Source organism: Pantherophis guttatus, chromosome 4 (assembly GCF_059756535.1).
Source record: "Pantherophis guttatus breed Tessera chromosome 4, ASM5975653v1, whole genome shotgun sequence".
Taxonomy (NCBI): Eukaryota; Metazoa; Chordata; class Lepidosauria; order Squamata; family Colubridae; genus Pantherophis; species Pantherophis guttatus.
The window spans coordinates 67,298,280-67,319,363 of NC_142066.1; the positions used below are offsets into that span (position 1 = coordinate 67,298,280).

Sequence of the window (21,084 nt, forward strand, 5' to 3'; positions counted from 1 at the left end):
TCTTTTAAGAATTTCTACTCATTCCCATTTTAAATGTATAGGCATTTATCCACCAATCCAATACAAAGAGAAGTCTTTAAAGCCCGGTGTTTCTAAATCTTTGTTTTTAAATCACACAGGCAAAAAAAAAGCAGGTTGGAAGCAAATGGAGGACTTGGGAAAGTAATAGTTGGGGGGGGGAAATCAATGAAAAAACAGAGATGTCCAGAAAGGGATGGCCAATGTAAATAATAATAATTTTTAAAAATCACAATCAAAGGGGATTTGGGCAGCTAACGCTGGGAAAGCCAGCTTTGGAAAGCACCAGCTGGGTACAAAAAGAGGAAGGAGTCTTTTTTTTTCCCCCAGAAAGAGCCACAGGAAAGAAGACGAAAGAGCCAGTCGGCTTTGCATGGAAAAGTCAGGCAAAGATACCTCAAAGATATCTCCAGGAGAAGGAGGAGGAGGTTTCCTCCTCCTCCTGGAACCGCTGATGCTCTTCTTCCTTTTCTTCCTGGCCATAGCCACCCAACCTCTGAAGATTCAGTATTTTCACCTCATCTAATAGGCTGGTTGGGGGCAGAAGGATGGAAGGGGTGGCGAGGGCTTTGTTAGGTCCCCCTGATGGGGGATGGCTTGAAGTAGATGAAGGGCTCAGCTTCGCATACAAGAGCTGGCACTGGACTCGACCTGCTGGTTGGAGGGGAGCTGCTGCGGGGGACTGATGAGGGGGCACTTGGGGCTCGGAACCCTTGGAGCTCAGAGCAGTAAACTGCATCCAGGAAGCACTACAGCAGAGAGAAGCAGCTGGAGTCAACCCTGGCTTTGCTATCCATTGCAGATGCTAGATTGGCCCCCTGCAAACTCTTGTTTCTTGAGGAGCCCAGACAAAGTTTCCTGTGCCGCTTCAGTGAGTGCTCTTTGAGAGGCAAGAGTTTGCAGGGGTCCGATATAGCATCTACCATGGACAGCAAAGCCAGGGTTGATTCCGTCTGCTTCTATCTGCTAACAGGCAGCCAAGCTAACTGCCTGAAGGACCCCATCTGGTCTCTGGGAGTCAATGTGCTGAAGTATGAGCGGCGCAGGAAACCTTGGCTGGGCTCCTCAAGATAAATGCAATGATTTCTCTGCAGACCACTAAAATTTTCTCACAGACCACCAGTGGTCCACGGACCACCAGTTGGTGACCACTGGCTAAAGGGATGTTGCTATCAAGACAACTTCTTGATCATGGTCTACATAACCTACATGAAGGGCTTCTGGCAAGGGATGGCTGCACATCACAAGAACTGGGAGTAATATATTTTGAAAATAATTGACTCAGCTTATCCAAAGGGCTTTAATTGCATCCATAATTGCCAAGACAATTAACCAAAAAAGGAGGTATGGAGTGATGGAAAGGAAGAAAAGTCTTTAAACTAAAACTGAGGGGGAGGTTGATCAATCTTTAGGATCTTTAGGACAAAATCCCAAGCATAAACCCCAAGGCAACAAATCAAACAAGGAAGTAGGGAGTCAGGGTATAATATAGTTGCCATTACCAAACTTGGTGGAATGTAACTCATGACTGGAATGTACTGTTGGAAGGATACAAACTGTTCAAAAGAAAGAGACCTAACAAAAGAGGAGGTGGAGTTGCATTATATGTAAGAAATCACTATATTTCTACAAAAACGCATAAAATCAAAAATGAAAGTCAGGTGATTTACATTTGGATGCTTGGCAACTGGCTCATATTTATCATGGTTGCAGAGTCCCTGGGTCATGTGATCCCCTTTTGTAACCTTCTGACAAGCAAAGTCAATGGGGAAACCAGATTCATTTAATAACAGTATTGCTAATTTAACCACTGCAGTGATTCACTTAACAAATGTGGCAAGAAAAGTTGTAAAATCGACAAACTCACTTAACAAATGTTTCACTTAGCAACATAAATTTTGGGCTCAAATGTGGTTGTAACTCAAGGACTACCTGTAGGAAGAGCAAATTGACAACAGAACAAGGGAATGGAATCTCCTTTACTATGAGTTTTGGATTTGGATTTTTCTTTGGAAAAAGAGATGATCTCAGGGTGTTGTGGTTTCTTCTAATTTTATACTTCTCTGAGTCATCAGAGTATCACAACAGTAGCAAGGGCCACAAACCAGGAAAAGAGCCTGGGGTAAGGAAGCATTCCTCTTTTTTACTCTTTTTTTTTTCTGGAATAAGAAAATACATCTGACTGGTGTTATTGTAAAATGTTGCTGTTGCAGGGTTTAGAACTATAAGCAATCAGCCTATAAAACAGCTGAAACAAAGAAAGAATCTTTACCTTTAAAATCTTTCCTGAAATCACAATAGGTTTGCTCATGTTTCTTACTGAATGAACAAATAGGGAAAGTCTCATTATCATCTCATGATTGATCTTAGAGATTTTTGAAGTACGTGAGTATCTGTTTGACAGGAATAAAAATGGAACAGGGGAAAAATCAACACAGGCACTACAAGCTATGACTCATCTTCACATCGCTCCAAAGCAAAAAGAATTATTGCTTCTCTTCACCATATGCAATTGTACTATTGTACTACACCTAAGAATAGGATGCCTGAGTACATGCCTGTTGAGAAAAATTTTATTAATTAATCTTAGAACAAAAGAAAAATGTGTACCTTTGGGTGATGCGGACCTTGCTAATAAAAAATGGATGCAAATCAAGCATGTATAGACCTTTGGAGAAGCCCCAGAAGAAATATCTGCCTTGGTGCTTTGAAAGTTTTCTTAAATATTAAATAGCACTTACTATCACCAATGGTGGACGTGCCCAGAAGGAATAAAATTTTGGGGAAAAATAAAAAAGTGGCTTAACGAGATCTTAAACCAAGAGTTTGAATGACGACCTGAGACATGCTTGCTCGGCTCCAAACCGGAAAATATTAAAAAAGATTCATGGTACCTTGCATTACACATTATCACAGCAGCGAGATAAACATATGCTCAATTTTGGAAAGATAAAAATACCCCATCAGAGGAAGCAATTATAAAGAAGATTTTGGATTGTGCAGAAGCAGATAAATTGACTAAAAAACTGAAAGATAGAGACCAAACACAAACATGTTTATCTTGGGAAAAACTATATATTTGGCTATCAAAGAGAAAACTATAACCCAAACCAGATTAGGAGTTGTATTTATTGAAAAATTTATATTATACAAGTAAAGTGAGGTCGGATAGACCTAATTGATTTACAAATTAGGTTCTCTGCCTCCCCCGGAATGTAATATAGATATATTGTACCGAATATTAAGTTATTAAGGTACTACTTATAGGCATGTATGTTATTTGTTTTGTTGTTCTGTTTGTCATTTATCTGGTGTGTTGTCTTCTTTTTTAATGATAAATGTAAATAAAGATCATTTTTTAAATTAAATTTTAAATTTTAAATTCACCCCAAAAAAAAAAGAAAAAAGAAAAAGAAAGTTTTCTTAAATATTAAAGCACATTCAAGATTGTTGTGTTCTAATACAACTTTGTATCTTATTGAGCATGTGTCCCTTCATTTCATTTAGCATTTTGAAAATGAGGTCATTTTTTTTCTGTTTTAGAGAACAAAATGTCCTCATATTTTTTTCCTCCTGCACCACTTTAAATTTTACATCTTGCGTAGACTTAAACCTCAGCAGGTAATAAACTCCAGAATTCTACTGAGCTTATTGGAGTGTAAAAAAGGGGACCCATGATAATTGCCATTCTAAAATAGGTCAAGGAACAAATGAATAATGCATCATATGATATTAGATTTATTTTTTTCCTTCAACCTGCAGTCCAGATTTTATAGTTGTAAACTGAACTCCTAAAAAAATCTCTTCTTGCAGTAATGTTTTCAGTTTTACTGTGATTTTGTTTCAGAATGTACCTTTCTCTTGCTCCCTGTCCAGCATCAATATCCTGAAAATAGCAAGCAAAATTAAAGAAAAAAAATCATGCTTAAAGTTTAAGAATTCAGCAGAAATTTCAGTATCAGGAGGTCAGATGACTAATGTTGCCCAGATATGTGTTGGCAACAAGGATACTGTACATTTTAGAGCAGGTCCAAAGAAACATTTCTGATTTAGGGCTAAAGGAAGCCATAAAAATACATGTATATCTGATTTGCCTCTCCAGTTCCTGTTACATGTTGCGGTATGTTTTTTAGGTAGAAATACAACTTTTCCATACAGGCTCCTCTACATGAATTGGTACAAAAATGAACTTGTGGTTATGGCACATCCAGAAGAGAACGTGTGTGTGTGTGTGTGTGTGTGTGTGTGTGTGTGTGTGTGTGTGTGTGTGTGAATGAAAAAAAGAATTTGCTGAGTTTCGCTTCTATGCCCTCATCTCAGTCATTTATAAAGATATTGAAAAGTACTAGGCCTAAGACAGAGCTTTGTGGTACCTCAATGTTTATTTCCCTTAATGGTGCTATATCTACATGAAGGGAAGTAAGGAATGGAGTACCACAAGGTTCCATCTTACTCAGTACTCTTCAATATCTTCATAAATCACTTAGATGAGGGAATAGAAGGGGAACTCATCAAACTTGCAGATAACACTAAGCTGGCAGGAATAGCTAACACCCCAGAACACAAGCTCTGGTTCCAAAAAGATCTTGACAGACTTGAACAATGGGCCCTATCCAACAACATGAAATTTAATGGGGAGAAAAGCAAGGGTTTACACAAGGCAGAAAAAACCAAAGATACAAGTACAGATTAGGCGAAACCTGGCTCAAAAACAGTAACTTCAGAGGGACCTTGGAGTTCTAGTGGACGATCACTTAAACATGAGCCATCAGTGTGCGGCAGCAGCCAAAAAAGCTAATACAATCCTTGGTTGTATAAACAAGGCATAGAATCAAAATCACACAAAGTATTAATACTGCTTTATAAATCCTTAGAAAAACTACACCTGGATTACTGCATCCAGTTTTGGTCACTACATTACAAAAACAATGTTGAGACTTTGGAAAAAGTGCAAATAAGAGCAACTAAGATGATTAAGGGGCTGGAGACAAAAATACTGTATATGAATAACAGTTGCAGGAATTGGGTATGGCCAGTCTAAAGAAAAGAAGGACTAGGGGTAACATGATAGTACCACGATGGCGAATCTATGGCATGCATGCCACAGTTGGCATGCATAGCCATATCAGTGGGCACACCAGCTCAGCTTTGGTGTGCATGCATGCCCCGGCCAGCTGATTTTTGGGCCTTCTGGGCCCACCAGAAGTAGTGAAACAGGCTGTTTCCTGCCTCCAGAGGGCCTGGGGGAGGTGGGGAAGGTCCGTTTTTCTTTCTCACCTTGCTCCAGATCCTCTCTATACATCTGGGGAGAGTGAAAACAGCCTTTCCCACTCCCTGGGAGGCCCTCCGGATGGCCCATTTCCCAATTCCCGGTGGGACAGGAAGTGATGTTTTTTGCTGTCCCCAGCCTCCAGAGACTCCTAGAGGGGTCTCACTTCCTGTCTCACCAGGAGTTGTGAAATGGGCCATTTCAGGCCTCCGGAGAGCCTTCCAGGGAGTGGGAAAGGCTGTTTTCGGCCTTTCCAGATGCATAGAGATGGTCTGGAGCCAGGTGAGAAAGAAAAATGGGTCTACCTGGCTATCATGTGCCAGGAGCGGGGGGGGTTGTGCATGCATGTGCAGGGCAGAGCGCATAGAATTATGGGTGTGGGCACGCGCATGTGCGAACTTCCCCCGTCCCCCGCTACCTCTCCTGGCATGCAATGGCAAAAAGGTTAGCCATAACTGTGATAGCAGTATGCCAGTACTGCCACAAAAAAGAGGGGATTAATTTATTTTCCAAAGCACCAGAAGGCACGACAAGAAACAATGGATGGAAACTAAGCAAGCAGAGAAGCAATCTGGAGTTAAGGAGAAACTTCCTAACAATAAGGACAATTAACTAGCTTGCCTTCAGAAGTTGTAGGTGCTTCATTGCTTCATCATTGGAGGTTTTTTAAGAAAGAACTGGACAGCCATCTGTCTGAAATCGTCAAGATGTCATCAAGAATCATAAGATACAACACTTAGTGATAGTCATAGGTTACTAATAAGCAATCAAATCATACTAGGAAACAAACAGACAATATAAATCATAAAAATACAAGCAACATGGTTATAGTCATAAGTGGGAAGATATAGATAATAGGAAGGATGAGAATAATAATAATAATACAGTCTTAGTAAATAGTTTGAGTGTTGTGGGAATTAGTTGTTTAACAGAAAAACATTCAGAAAAAGACTATCCTTGTGTCTAGTTGTTCTGGTGTGCAGTGCCCTATAGGGTCATTTTGAGGGTAGAAGTTGAAACAATTTATGTGCAGGATGTGAGGAATCTGTAGATATTTTCACAGCCCTCTTTGCTCAGTATACAGGTCCTCAATGGAAGGCAGGTTGGTAGTATTTTTCAGCAACCAATTTTTTTTAAAAAATTTTTTAATTAATATCTCTGGAAACCAGGCTTTTCTTTTCTTTAATTTTGAATAAAATCAAAAAGACCATGAATACGAAGTAACAAATCTCTCCAAACTACCATTTACTGTTTATTTATTCAGTAGCTCACTTTGCTCATCTTCAATTATCAATGCAGGTTCTAAATCTTCCCCAATAACAATACATTCCCTTGAAGTAGAGCTCTAAATTTTTCACAATCTTGATGTGAATTTAAAGTCATATATCATTTGGTGGTGGTGATGTGTGTATGAACCTCGCAAATCAATTGTTACCCTATTAAGGAGTAAATAGTGACCAGAAACCGAGGAAGAAATTTGAATCCTATCTTCAGCGCCAGCATCAGTCAAAATCATAGTACTGGAGTATTCATTCAATTATTATAAATTGTTCTTTTATATGAGGTTAATACTAATTGATTCACAGTCTCTCATATACTCATGCTGTCCTTGGACAAGGAAAATCTTTAAAAGACTGGCAACTGCAACAATGCACTGTGTTAACTTTAGACTATGGAAAACAGATGGCATCTTCTTGTAAAAAAGAGATGAAAGAGAATGACTCTCTGCATTCCATCCATCTTCCAAGAGATAAAGGGGAAGGTGAGAGAACAGCTGCTGATTTTTAGATTTAAATAGATTAAGCATTGTAATACTATAGTTTCTATTGTGATAACATGGGAAAGTATAGATAGGCTATAGATCAATCAGTCAACTAAGTTTCTTAAAAAGAAAAATTAATGTATATTGTTCCAACCTCACTTCAACTGATGATGATACTTTCTTTTTTACAGAATGTTAAATTACTACATTTTCCCAGATTAGATTCCTAATCCCATTTCACTTCTTTTTATCCACGAAACCAGTGGCGGGTTTCACTTAACGTTTGCTACTGGTTCGCTCGCACGCCTGCCACTTCTGTATATGCGCAGGGGCTTCTGCACATGCACAGAGCGTATTTGATGACGTCCAGGTGGGTGGGCGGAGCCTCCCACCTCTGTTGTAACCAGTTCGCACGAACTAGGGCGAACCAGTAGCAACCCACCATTGCACAAAACTATGATTACAATTAAATTTAAGATACTGGGAAGGGCTTGTGATTAAGAATTTCCTCCTATATAAATGAGGGCTCTCTAAAGGGTTAATGTATTATTAATGCTTCTGAGATTAGTTGGCTGACAAGCTGAGCCTCAGATAATAAGTTGAAATCCTTGATAGCTGTCTCCTATATTAAGTAAAATTTTCTGACAAATAACCCAAAGGAACAATTATTAGTTTTCATGAAGAACAGTGATAATGTTTCTTCTGGATACCACAGAGGGCATCTCAAAGTGCAGCTGACAATACAGTCAAATTTTGAAAGATTTTTAAATTCTAAAGACAACCTATCCTTAAATTTGTTAGAAGCCAGCTATTTTGTAATAGCATTGATAGCTAAAAGTTTGAAATGGAATATAATCATAGAGACAGGTTTTTCTTTCTGCTTGCAGTGCTGTGATAAATACAGAACACCACCAACAAAATGATTTCTTTCTTGACTAGTACCATTATTGAACATGTCAATTGACATTTAAGAAAGTACTTGTATTTCAAGGGAACGTAAATGAAAAATGGTGATGCAAATAGATGAGTCAACAAGCATTAGAGAGAAAGTGCAATTACTGGCATCCATTTGCTACATTGATTATTGTAAAATAGTCCTAGTTAGTTTTATATTTTAAGGACCTTGAGGGAACAAGAACAGGTTAAGATATTTACACTACTTTAACTAACTAATTAGAATCTTTTGGCTTATTTTGAAATTTCTGCTTATGATTTTGTACAGATGGTACTCCTTCAGTTGATGGGTCAGTAAAAATATTTGCATCATTAGATAAAAAAAGAAAATGTTATTATAACAGCATATTGTTTTCTCTATGGTGAAGCAAGATTGCAAAAAACAGCCATAATTTGAAAATTGTGCTACTGGAAAGATGTGAAAATAGTCAATAACATTAAGAGTGGGTCATTTACATCATGCCTGTGAAGAAATTGGAACAAATTGTGTGAATCTCTTCCTCCATACAGAGCATGCATGGTTAACAAGAAGAAATAGGTTGCCACAAATTTTTTGAAAAGAAGAATGAGATGTTCCTTCTCTTTATCCTAGAGAAAGAATATTCAGTGAAGAAGTTAGATGTGAATATGTTTGTGCAATTCCAGATAAATTGTCAATTAATGTCATTGACTACTTTGCAGAATATATGCCACACTTTTTTTGGCTCTTTTTTCCTCTCTGAGCAAGCATGGGGAACAGAGATATAATAACCTCTCTCCTTACCGATGATCAGAAATAATCTCTTGAAAAGTTCAGAAAAACTGAACAAGCACAGAATTGCACCCACAGGGGGAAAAAAGTGATTAGAGGAAAAGATTGGATTTGGAGAGAAGAGAAAACTTGGAATTCAAACATTTATTTGGATGCAAAGTTTACTCTGATGGGTTCTGCTGAGTAACATGGATTGACAGCAGTTCCCTTTGTTGAAAGCTGAAGAGAGAGGAGACAAATCACAGCAACTCAACATTTATTATCTCTTTTTTTCTCTGTATAGATCGGGGTGTCCAACTCAATTTAATTGAGAGACACATCAGAACACCCCTGATATAGACTGTACTCATTTTAATTCTTCGATATTAATTGCATAGTTCTTTTTATCATTAACTGTGAGTACAAAAACAATTGCAAAAAATACCCTGAACTTGCAAAGTTGAAGTAAAAAAAGCCAAGGCTCAGATTGAAGAAAGACTTGCAACAAATGTCAAAAATAATTTTTAAAATATTTTTCCCCACATGTAAAAAAACAAGAAAAAAAGTCAAGGAAACAATCAGTCCACTAATGGGAAAAAATGTCAATGTAACAAGTAATGAGCAATAGAAACAAAGCAGAGCTATTTAATTCATTCCTTGCATTCTATTGCAAGATAATACAGCCCAACCTACCAAAAACATAACCATAAAAGACAGACTGGGAATATAAATCACAATAAGCAAGAAAATGGTAAGAGAACACCTGTCTACTCTAGATGAGTTCAAATCACCAGGACCTGATGGATTACAGTGGTGGGATTCAATTTTTTTAACAACCAGTTCTGTGGGCGTGGCTTAGTTGGGGGTATGGCTTGGTGGTCATGTGACTGGGTGGGGCGTGGCTAGCTGGTCATGTGACTGGGTGGGCGTGGCTATGTGCATAGGGACTACTCAGAAGTCATTTCTGACTGATCCTCGCACTTATGACTATCCTCACATTTATGCCCGTTGCGGCATTCTTAACAACCGTGTCAGTCATTTCACCACTACTTCTCTTCACCACGGTGACAATATAGGGTGCAAAATGTAAAATGTGAGGACAGTCGTAAGTTCAAGGACTGGTCAAAAGTGCGAGGACCGGTCAAAAATAACTTTTTCAGTCTTCTGACTAGTCCATATGCACAAAAGGATACAGAAGTAGAGAGGGATGAAGGAAGGAGAAGAGAGATGGAAGAAAGAAGAAGAGAGAGGGAAGGAAGGAAGAGAAGGGAGGAAGGAAGGGAAGGGAAATTAGAATAGGAGTGAGGGTAAGAGAGGGAGGAAGAGAGGAGGAGAAGGAGAAAGGAAGAGGAAGTAGGGAGGAGAAGAAGTGGGGGGGGAAAGTAAGAAGGAAAGAAAAGAGAGAGGTGGTAGGTTGGAGGAGAAAGATGAAATGGAAGAAAGGCAACCCCAAACAAATATAAAGATATTAAGATAAAGAATGAATTGTTAAACTTTAAAGAATAAAAGACAACAAATATGAATAAATAACAATAATTAGAAATACACATACAAACATACAATTTATTTTCTTTGAACAGAGTATTTGGCTGGTTCACAAATTTAAACAGTGTTTAGTCATTTCAATTAAATTTACAATTTCTATATTTCCTTTTTGCCATATTTATTCCTTATCTATTTTTTAAAAAAACCAATATTACCCTTCAGCCTCATCTCTAATCTTTATCAAATTCAATTTTTCCCTTCTATTCTATATTATACCCCTTCCCATTGTCATCTATTTTTATATCCATCCTCACATTGGTTAATTATGTAATATTACAGTTGTTTAATATAAATTCAACATTTTAATATAAATCAATTAGTTATATAACTATCTTTTTTGTATATTAATCAATATGAACATGAATATTCCAATTATTTCCATGCAATCCAATTTCTTACAAATCAATTAATTATATTTACCAATAATAATAAATCAAATAATTTTCCCCATATATTCCTCCAAACCACAACTTAACCATTTCTGCTTTCAACACAATATACAATTAATAGTATCTCAATTATTACAATTCCCTAGTTAAATGGAGCTTTTTTTCTTTTGTGTTTTAAAATCTTGAACTCTCCTCTTTTTCCCTAAATTTCCCATTGTTTGCACCTACCTTTTTTGGTGAGGAAAAAGAAAAGAAATCTGCCTGCCTAATTTTCCAATGTTGCAACAAACAGCAAAGCCAACAGTCTGCTTTACTTTCAGTTTCATTTTTCAGCATAGCTAGGGGGAAAAAAATTTGCTCCAGCACTCTTTGCAAGCAAGCAGCAAAACTCTGAGCAAAACAGCTGAGAGCAAATCAACTGAGAGTCAGGAGGCCGATCTAATCAATGGGCTAATTAGCCTATGCTGAAGCTCCGGGGGCCAATAAAATTACAAAAAAACACCGAACCGTTTGTTAAATTGCTGGCTCACCCACCCCTCACCCACCACTATTTATTGGCAATAAATAGTGGTGCGGAGGAGCAGGGTAAGGGGCAGGATGAGCCAGCAATTTAACAAACGATTCAGCCGAACCACCTAGAACTGGCAGAATCCCACCACTGATGGATTACATCCCAGAATTCTGAAAGAGCTGGAAAATATGATCTCAGACATTGAACCATATATTTCAAAGATCCTGGAGCACCAGGGAAGTAGCAGAGGACTGGAAAAGAGCTGATGTGGTTCCCACCTTCAAAAGAAGAAGGAAAAAAAAAAAACCAGATCCAGGAAGTTACAGAGCAATTATCCTGACATCAATACTTGGGAAAATCCTAGAAAAGATGACCTAGAAGCAAACAAAGTTGTAATCAGAAGCCAACATGATTTGGTCAAAAACAGCCAAGCAAATCCATATCCCCTTGGCTGCTGTTGAATCTTATGTAGTTCTAACCAGTTGCTGACCATTCGTTGATAAGATTCCTGTGGATAGGCTTTTAGCAATAAATTAGTTAAATCTTCAAATCTGACCTGTTTTTTTGTGCCTGACAAACTAAGAAGTGGTCCTTAAAACAATCTACCAACTGGAAGTTCCCTCTCAATTGCTTTAGTTGTGCCACTAGATCTGGGCTGCAAAACTGGAGATGGTCACTAGATGAAAACAAAGAACTGAAGTTTTCCATACCTCTTTTTAATAATCTTGATTTCTTGCAGCCTAGATCTAACAGCCCTATTTTCGCATTTGCCCACAGGGAATGAGAAGACAAATCATATAAGCACCTGCTTACAGATGTCCTTGTCAACCAAGCATGCAAATTTAATTAAGATTTCCTCCTTCCTTGCTGGAGGAAGGTTTTAGCAGCTCTTTAGATGTCCAATTAACTGTGTGAAACTCTGAAACAATGCATCATGTATCATAAGGAATAGCTAACATTTTTTTTCTCTGTTGCTCTTTCCAGAGGAAATGGAATGTGACATCTTTTAAAATTCATAGAATCATAGGGCTAGAAGGGATCTTGTAGTCCAATCCCCTAACCAAGGCAGGAGTCTTTATATAACCCTTTATATAATGGGTGTCCAATATTTTCTTTAAAACTACCACTGATGGAGCACCCACAATTCCAGGAAATAAGAAGTTCCATTGGTCCAGAAGTAAAATTGGTTAGAAGTTCCATTCCTAACTTACTGTCAGGAAATTTCTTCTTAGTTCTAGACTGGATCTCTCTTTAACAAGTTTGCATCCTGTAATATTTGTCCTGCCCTCAAGTGCTTTGGAGAATAAGCTGACATTCTTGTGACAACCTTTCAAATATTGGAGAATGGCTATCATATTACCCCAAGCCTTGTTAACGTTAGGCTAAAAATACCTAATTCCTTATGCTATTCATCATCTAATTTAGCCTCCAGACTTCTTATGATCTTTGTTATTCTTCTCTGCACTATTTCTAGGGCCTGTGTGTGTGTGTGTGTGTGTGTGTGTCATGGTGACCAGAACTAGATGCTGTGTTCCAACTGTGGCCTTACTAGTGTAATATAGAGCAGTGCTATCACATCTTGCAATCTTGATGATATCTCCCTGTTGATCTTGCCTAGAACTGCGTTGGCTTTTTAACAACTGCAACTACATTGGGAAGCCTTTCCGTCTCATACTTACGCAGTGATCCACCCTGACACCTAGATCCCTCTCAAAGGTACTATTGTTGAGTATGTACTGACTGATATTCTATATCTGCCATCTGGTTTTTTTCTGCCTAAGCGTAAGACTTACTTTTCTCACCACTGAATTTCATCTTGTTGGATAGGGTCCAATGCTCAAGTCTGTCAATATCTCTCTGAATTTTGGGAGTCCTCTGGCAGGTGTGCTAAGCAGGGGTTTACAGCTTTTTTGTCCTGCCTACCTATTCAACAGTAGCATATTTGAGAGGGATCTAAGCCAATTCTTTGGCAGCACACTTCCTGGATTTTGAACGGAAGCAAGTAAGAACAATCCATGATGACCCTCAGATGACTGTGGCCTTTTAGAAAGAGGATCCAGTAAATCCCAGTTTTCAGTGAGAGCAGCTGAAGGGTCAAATGTTCATCTTTTCCGGTCACTGTTTGTTTTCTTTTTAGGCATACTTTACTTTTAACATCACATTTTGAAGTTTTCTTTCATTTTGATTTACATTTTTAATGTAAGATCCAATCTGGGTCAATCACTAGGATCAGAGATTTTTTCTTCTGAGTTTTTGGACTCATGCTGGAGTCCATCATCAGGAAAATTGAAAATAGGTCTTTGTTCATTGCAATGTGAGGCTACCAATGAATCTGGGCCTCCACATCGGACTGCTTGCTTGAGTTCTTGCAATCTGGTGGTTAACCTCCTCCTCATCTGTTCTGCATAGTTAATAGGGGCAATCCACGCAGGGAATCAGGTAGATTACATTAGAAATATCTACCACCTCCAAGCGATCTTCTAAACGTAACTCGTATAGTAGCCTCTGGGCAGTGTACAATACTGAGTTGCAGATCTGATAAGCTGCATTCTACTGCTTCCAAAATGTTTTCAATGTATGGCAGAGTGTGCCAAATAATTAATCTTGTACCTTCTTTCTTCCTTTCTGTCCTTTGCATGTTGCACAGGGACCTTGGAGGCTGTTAGGGGCTGGATGGGGAGCAACGGGTTGAAACTCAACTCTGGCAAGACTGAGTGCCTCTGGATTTGGGGTTCATTGGCTCAGGTAGAATTGCCACCTTTGGCCTTGGATGGGGTGGTACTACCCCAAACAGACCTTGTGCATAATCTGGGGGTTCTCCTGGACTCATGACTCCTGCTTGAGGAGCAGGTGGCAGTCATGGCCAGGACAGCCTTTGCGCAACTGCACGTTGTGTGCCAGTTACATCCTTTCCTGGACCAACAATCCCTACTCACAGTCACTCATGCCCTAATCCTGGGATGGCTAACCTTTTTGCCACCACGTGCCAAAAGCGAGGGGAGTGCAAGGGGGTCGCGTGTGCGCGTGCCCACACCATAATTCAATGCACCCTGCCCCCCGCGCATGCGTGCATGACTCCCCCCCCATGCTCCCCATGCTTTTGACACGTGATGACACGGTGGGCCTTGTAGGCTCGTTTTTTGCCCTCCCCAGGCTCCCCAGGCTCGAGAGGCTTTCTAGGAGCCTGGGGAGCCCGGAGGCTCCAGAGACTGGAAACAGCCAATTTCTCAACTTCCAGTGGGCCTGAAAGGCCCGAAAATCAGCTGGCCGGCACACGCATGTGCACTGGAGCTGAGCTAGGGCAACACTCACATGCCCACAGATATGGCTCTGTGTCCCACCTGTGGCACACATGCCATAGATTCGCCATCAGGTCCTAGTCACTTTCCATCTTGACTATTGCAACACGCTCTACATGGGGCTGCCCTTGAAGAGGATCCAGAAGCTCCAGTTGGTGCAAAATGCAGTGACCCGCATGGTTTTGTGCAGACCCCAGTGTGCACATGTATCATGTCTCCGGCGGCAGCTGCATTGGCTGAGAATTTTCTTCCTGGTGCAATTCAAGGTGCTGGTTGTCACCTTTAAAGCTCTTCATGGCTTGGGACCAGGTTACATGAGGGAGTGTCTCTTGCCAGTCACATCTACCCAACCCATCAGAGTGGGGAGGCAGGGAATGCTGTAGGTCCCATCCCCTATGGAGATACATCTGGTGGGACCCAGAAGAAGGGCCTTCTCCATGGTGGCTCCCTCTCTCTGGATATTATATTATATTATACTTCATTTCATTACATTACATTACATTATAATATTATTAATGTAATTGATTCTTTTTATTAGTTTTAGTGTTTCAAATAAGATTTTATATTCTGTAAGCTGCCTTGAGTTGCCATGGGTGAATGGGCAGCAATATAAATTCAATAAATAAATAAATGAATGCTTGTGGGTATCCGTTCTGCCTGAATTGTTCATGTATGTATTTCTCTGGTTATTTAGCTTGCTGGGTACTACAGTGGGTATCTCATAGCACTACTATAGGGAGGCTCCTTATTTTGTGTATCTTGGGGAGTCCATAAAATCTCACTGGGGCAGCATTTGTTGCTCTCATTTTCCAACATTCTTTTTCCCTTAAACGCTTGTTTTGTTTGAGTTGGGTGAGATAAGCATTCAATTGTGTGACCTCGTCTCTGATGTCTTTACTGGCCTTTAAACTGGAGAATCATTGAGTAGATTCATTTCATAATCTGTGTAGTTCATCATCACCATTGGGAAGCCTTTATCTGCCAGTAAAATAATAATGTCCTGATCTTGTTTCAGGTCTTCCAAGATGTGTTGCTTTGCTGGGCTGACCGTGTTGTTTGTACATTTTTAATGGTTAATTATCTGATTGAATTCTGATTTATTTTATACCCCTGGCTGGATTATAGATGTGAACTTTTGACTTCTTCTTACTGTTTAGAATTATGAAACACTTTCATTTTTTCACATGGAAGCCGATGTCATGAGGACTTTCCGCTGAGTCAGTGAAAATGATCTGATTTGATTTACATTTACATTGAATTTTTACTGCAAGAATTTTTATTTTATTAGTTTTTAAAAGAGCTTTGTTTTCCATTTTATCTGGTGTTTTTTTAAAAGGGGAACTTTCCCTTTTTTTTCTAATTCTCTATTGTGGGAAATTTTCTCTGCAATTACTCTGTTATGGAACACCTACTTCTTTTGTAGAGAATTACCTACAGTTTATTGTGAAAGCTTGGCCATAAGAGAGATTTGGAAAATTAAAACAACAATGAAATTAAGGACTTTGAACATTATATCACAACGTCCATAGAAAGAGATTCAAAATCCAGATCAACTTCATGTCAAAGACTTTTTGAAAGCCTTTGGAAAAAAATGTTTTTCAATTTACAAGCTCTAAATGAAAATTTAGATAAAAAATCTGATGAATTAACAACAGTTTTAAACCAACCTAAGGACAACATCCAGATACAAGTAACAGCAGCTAAACCAGACTTGCAATAGGATGAATTAAAATCTAATTTATTGTTGGCAGCTTCGAACAAGAAGGAGCTCTGCTTGAGAGTTGGAGGGTCACAAAGCATGAATTCAAAAGATTTAGAGATGGCAGAATGGATGGGTAATGAATTTGACTTTCTTAAGAGAACTGATAGATATTTTGGAACAGATTTACTATATCCAATCAGAAGACAACTGTCAAGATGTCTCAAAGGTGCTTTTTTTTCTTCAAAAGGCAACTGGACTGTTTCCCCCCCACCCCCACCCCCTTAAGGAAGAAGAAGAAAACATTTAACTTTTCATCCAAGAAGCTTCATCAGTTCTGATAGCATGGGGATGAAAGAATAGGTACTGACAATTGAGACTGGATGCTGGGTGGGGCGGAGGGAATGGAAGGGGATGGTATTTCTTTGCAATCATCTGATCATTAACACTCTCTGAGAGCTGTTGAGGCTACTTGGGGGTTTATATGTATCCTCAGAGACACCTGAATCAGGGTGCAATTCAGTGTTGAAATCCAAACTTCTTTACTACCGGTTCTTTGGGCGTGGTATGGCTTGATGGGCGTGGCTTGGTGGGTGTGGCAGGGGAAGATACTGCAAAATCTCCATTCCCACCCACCCCAAGGGGTAGGATACTGCAAAATGTCCATTCCCATGCCACTCTGGGGCCAGTCAGAGGTGATATTTGCCGGTTCTCCAAACTGCTCAAAATTTCCACTCCAGAACCTGTCAGAACCTGCTGGATTTCACCCCTGGTGCAATTGGTTGTGGAATCTTTTTGGAAGTGCTGCAACTGAAATTCTACATATATTTAAGCAATATATGCAATTCTAAAACACAGTCTGTAGCCATGTAATCTGTAAATAGACCTACTGGAATTCAGTTATGATGAAAACAATATAGTATTGTTTTCTGTATCTGTATCCATATCTGTATCTAAGGGACACACCTGCACTGGTTTTATCCCACTCTCCATTAAACAGTGTAATTTAATGGGACCAGGAATATGTGCCTTCTCTTTTGCTGCCCCCATCCTCTAAAACAGTGTCCTTCCAGAGATACAAATGGTGCTCACTCTCCTGGGGTTCTGGGAAACCTTTAAAATCTGCTCTCTTCCCAGGTCAAGAGTTAATGGGTTTTTATTAAGGTGTTTGTGGAACCCCTGTAATATCTGTATTTTTTTGGTTGTTTCAGTCTAGGCTGCCCATGTGTGGTTAATTGTTTTTGTTTCTAGATTTTGTAAACTGCTGAGAGTTTAACAGTGTAGGTAATTATAAGAAATTTAATTATATTACAATTAGTTTTTGATTTATGACCACAATGCAGCCCAAAATTTTCAATGCTAAGCATTGTCCCATTTTACAACCTTTCTTCGCACAGTTGTTAAATGAATCACTGCAGATGTTAAATTAGTATTGCGGTTGTTAAGTGAATCTGACTTCTTCATTGATTTTGCTTGTTAGCAGGTCATGAAAGGTGATCTCATGACCTTGGGACACTGCAACCATCATAAATACAGGCCAGTTGCCAAGTATCTGAATTTTGATCACATGACCATCGGGATGCTGCATGTGAAAAATGGTCATAAGTCCTTGTAACTTTGAACAGTCACTAAACATACGGTTGTAAATCAATGATTCTATTATCTGCATTTATATCCCTATGTATCTATTGACATCTAATCTACATCTACATCTACGAATCTTTCCTAAATCCTTTTCTTAGCTGTCTTCAGTTCCTTTCCCAACAACTTTATTATTATGGCCTGAAATTGCAAACATTAAAACCCTCTTATAAAAGATTGAATTATACAACTAAGGTACCTTTTTATTAAAGCAGCAGAAAAAGAAAAAAGAAAATACCACTTAAAAGAAATCAAATGTCAAGAGTGATTCGCTCTTTCACCTAGTTACGTCTTTTCTCTCAGCTTGACAATAATTGGGAGGGGGTAGTTGGAATGTCCAGATGGGAATGAATGCCAAGACTCCATCTGCAGATCATGAGAGCCTGCTGCCACCCACAAGTTCATGCGGTGCAGGTGTTTGAATGATCCAGGCCATTCTCATAACAAAAAAGTGGATTTAATTGGACAACACAATGAACTGATGGGGATAGCCAAAGGAAAAAAGCAAGTTTAAGTCTGTGGGCTTTCACACATGAAATCTAGAGGTGGTTTAGCTTCTTCTGTGCCAATGTAGTGTATTCAATAAAGTCTTACTTTTGGGAAGTACAATGTCCCAGAAGTTCTCTTTTTGGATTCGCTAACTGGACAGCTGACATTAAACCAGCTCTTTCATCTACTGCAGCCTAGGAGAGCTGTGATATCAAGATGTCAGCAGCCAACAAGAAGATGGATTGTGGGGTGGAAATGGGAGAAGCCCACCTCCTGGAGACGCTGACAGTCTGGGGGAGCAGCTGATTGGTGCATACCCTAAGAAGGGGGCTGAGAAGCTGGAGCAGCCACCTATACATGAAGGATGCTTTTCAAGGAAAAGAAAGATGGGTCCCTAAGGATGTGCATGGATTATAGGAGGATAAATGATATTTCCGTGGAGGACATGTACCCCTGCCTCCCCCTGATGAAAGACATGTTGGATTACTTGTCAAAGGGGAAAATTTTACTAAGCTGTATTTGAGGGAAGCATGCTACCAAATGAGGATTAATACAGATTAGGCAAAACTTGGCTCAAAAATAGTAATTGTGAAAGGGACCTCAGAGTCATAGTGGACAATCACTTAAATTCGAGCCAGCAGCCACAAAAGCTAATACAATCCTTGTATTAATGGAGGCATAGAATCAAAATCATGTGCTGCTTTATAAAGCCTTACTGAGACCACACCTGGAATACTGCATCCAGTTTTGGATACCACATTGCAAAAAAGATGTTGAGACTTTGGAAAAAGTGCAAAGAAGGCCAACTAAGTTAATTAAAGGCCTGGAGACAAAAATACATGAACAATTGTCACAGAATTTGGATTTGGCTAGTCTAGAGAAAAGAAGGACTAGGGGGGAGGTGATAGCAGTATTCCAGTATTTGAGGGGTTGCCACATGCACAGGCATGATGCGAACCGGTAGTAAAGGTAAATAGAACCCACCCCTGCTCATGTGACCCAATAGCAAATAGTCTATGACCTGGTAGTGGACTGTGGTCCATAGGTTGGGGACCCCGATTTACTGTATAGATGAACTCCTCTTTTTGAAATCCTCTGGACTGTCAGAAATTGTGCATTCATGTAGAAGAAAAGCTACCAAGAAACTGAACTGTATTTTTAATGTCTTATAAAGAAAACTACAATGCAATGATATACAGCCAATTTTCTTTTGACTTAACAGGCTTCTTTAAAAAGTCTCACCATCAAATTCACTTGAAAATCCTAGCTCTACCAGATTGTTTTGTCACTGCCATACCCACTAAAGTTCTTCTGTATTCCCAAAGTTTTTTGATTGTAGACTCCATCTATTGAAAAGTTGCCCACGAATAGAAAGGAAAGTGGGTTAGAACAACTTGATAAAACACATGCTACAAAGTCATTTTTGAAGAGGAAAATTCCCTTTGTACATTGGAAGGAATTCTTTTTCTCATCTGAGTTGCATAGCCAAACAGGAAGAAAGAAAACAACCTCATTATAGAGTAACACCTGGCAGGTTGATGATTATACATCAAATTAAAAAGGAATTAATCCAGTTTTAGTTACTTCAAATCAAGCAAGCAATATATGGATAGGAAAAAGAATAATTTAGCATACTGAATAACAATATCTTTCATACATATGCTCTTATGCTGCAATTTTTAAGCAAGTGCTTAAAAAGAAAGGTTGAGGCACTTGTGTATGCTTTCTCGCTTAGCTATAAATCTGCTTCTGCAACAGTGTGTATTATGAAGACTTGTGGAAGTCTCATAATGGGCATGTTTGCAACAATTGTATGTAACTGATTAAGCTTATTTTGTTTGGTTTTCTAGGGCAATCAAGGAATTTATGCTCCATCCAAGATGGAGGAGAATTGGTCACATTTTCATGTGTTTATTCTGAAAGAAAAGTGCAGCTTGTACTAGAATTGCTGTTGCAGTGTAGTTTGCTCTAAGGGGATTGAAAATGTGCACCATTCCAAGTATATGAAACAATGATTAATTAATTCAAAGCATTCTTCTTTCTCACCTATTTCAGAAGAAAACCAATATTTTCTCAGGAGGAATTCACAGGGTGCTTGTACTGCCTGCCTGTGCTGCCTGCCCTTAAACTGCAAAGACTAGAATCTGCCCTAATCTGCCCTTAATTGCATGGATTTATTTGAGACATTGATTGTTTTCATTCATTTGGATCTGTGACTTTAATAAAGCTATTGTTATTTTGTGATTGCAGAACAGGTACATAGCACATATAGGAATTGAACAGAACCTCTTGAAATCACTGTATTAAAGAACACCAAAAAAATTAAAGAAATTTAAATAAAAAGAGTCCAGAGCAATAGCAATTAGACTTATATATAACTTAACAGTGTTTTACAGCATTCTCTAAGCAGTTTACAAAGTCAGCATATTGCCCCCAACAATCTGGGTCGCCATTTTACTGACCTTGGAAGACTGGAAGGCTGAATCAACCTTGAGCTGGTCAGGATCAAAGGAATCCTGGCAATGTGAGCAGAATTAGCCTGCAATACTGCATTCTAACACTGTGCTACATGGCTCTTTGATAAGGGATCTGGAGCCTATATTGCATATTGAACAACTAAGGGAATTGGTACATTTAGCCTAAGGAAAAAAAGGTGTAGAGATAATAGGATATGTTCAAAGTTTCTTTCAACATGTAAAAAACAAGGAAAAAAGTCAAGGAAATAACCAGTCCACTAATGGAAGAAGATAGTAAGGAAGCAATAGGCAGCAAGGAGAA

At 39.0% G+C, this 21,084-nt stretch overlaps 1 pseudogene; it reads right to left on the minus strand.

The window, feature by feature from the left end:
* Window positions 1-415: 415 nt before the first annotated feature.
* Window positions 416-21,084, minus strand: part of LOC148114142 (uncharacterized) — a 29,111-nt pseudogene continuing 8,442 nt past the window's right edge.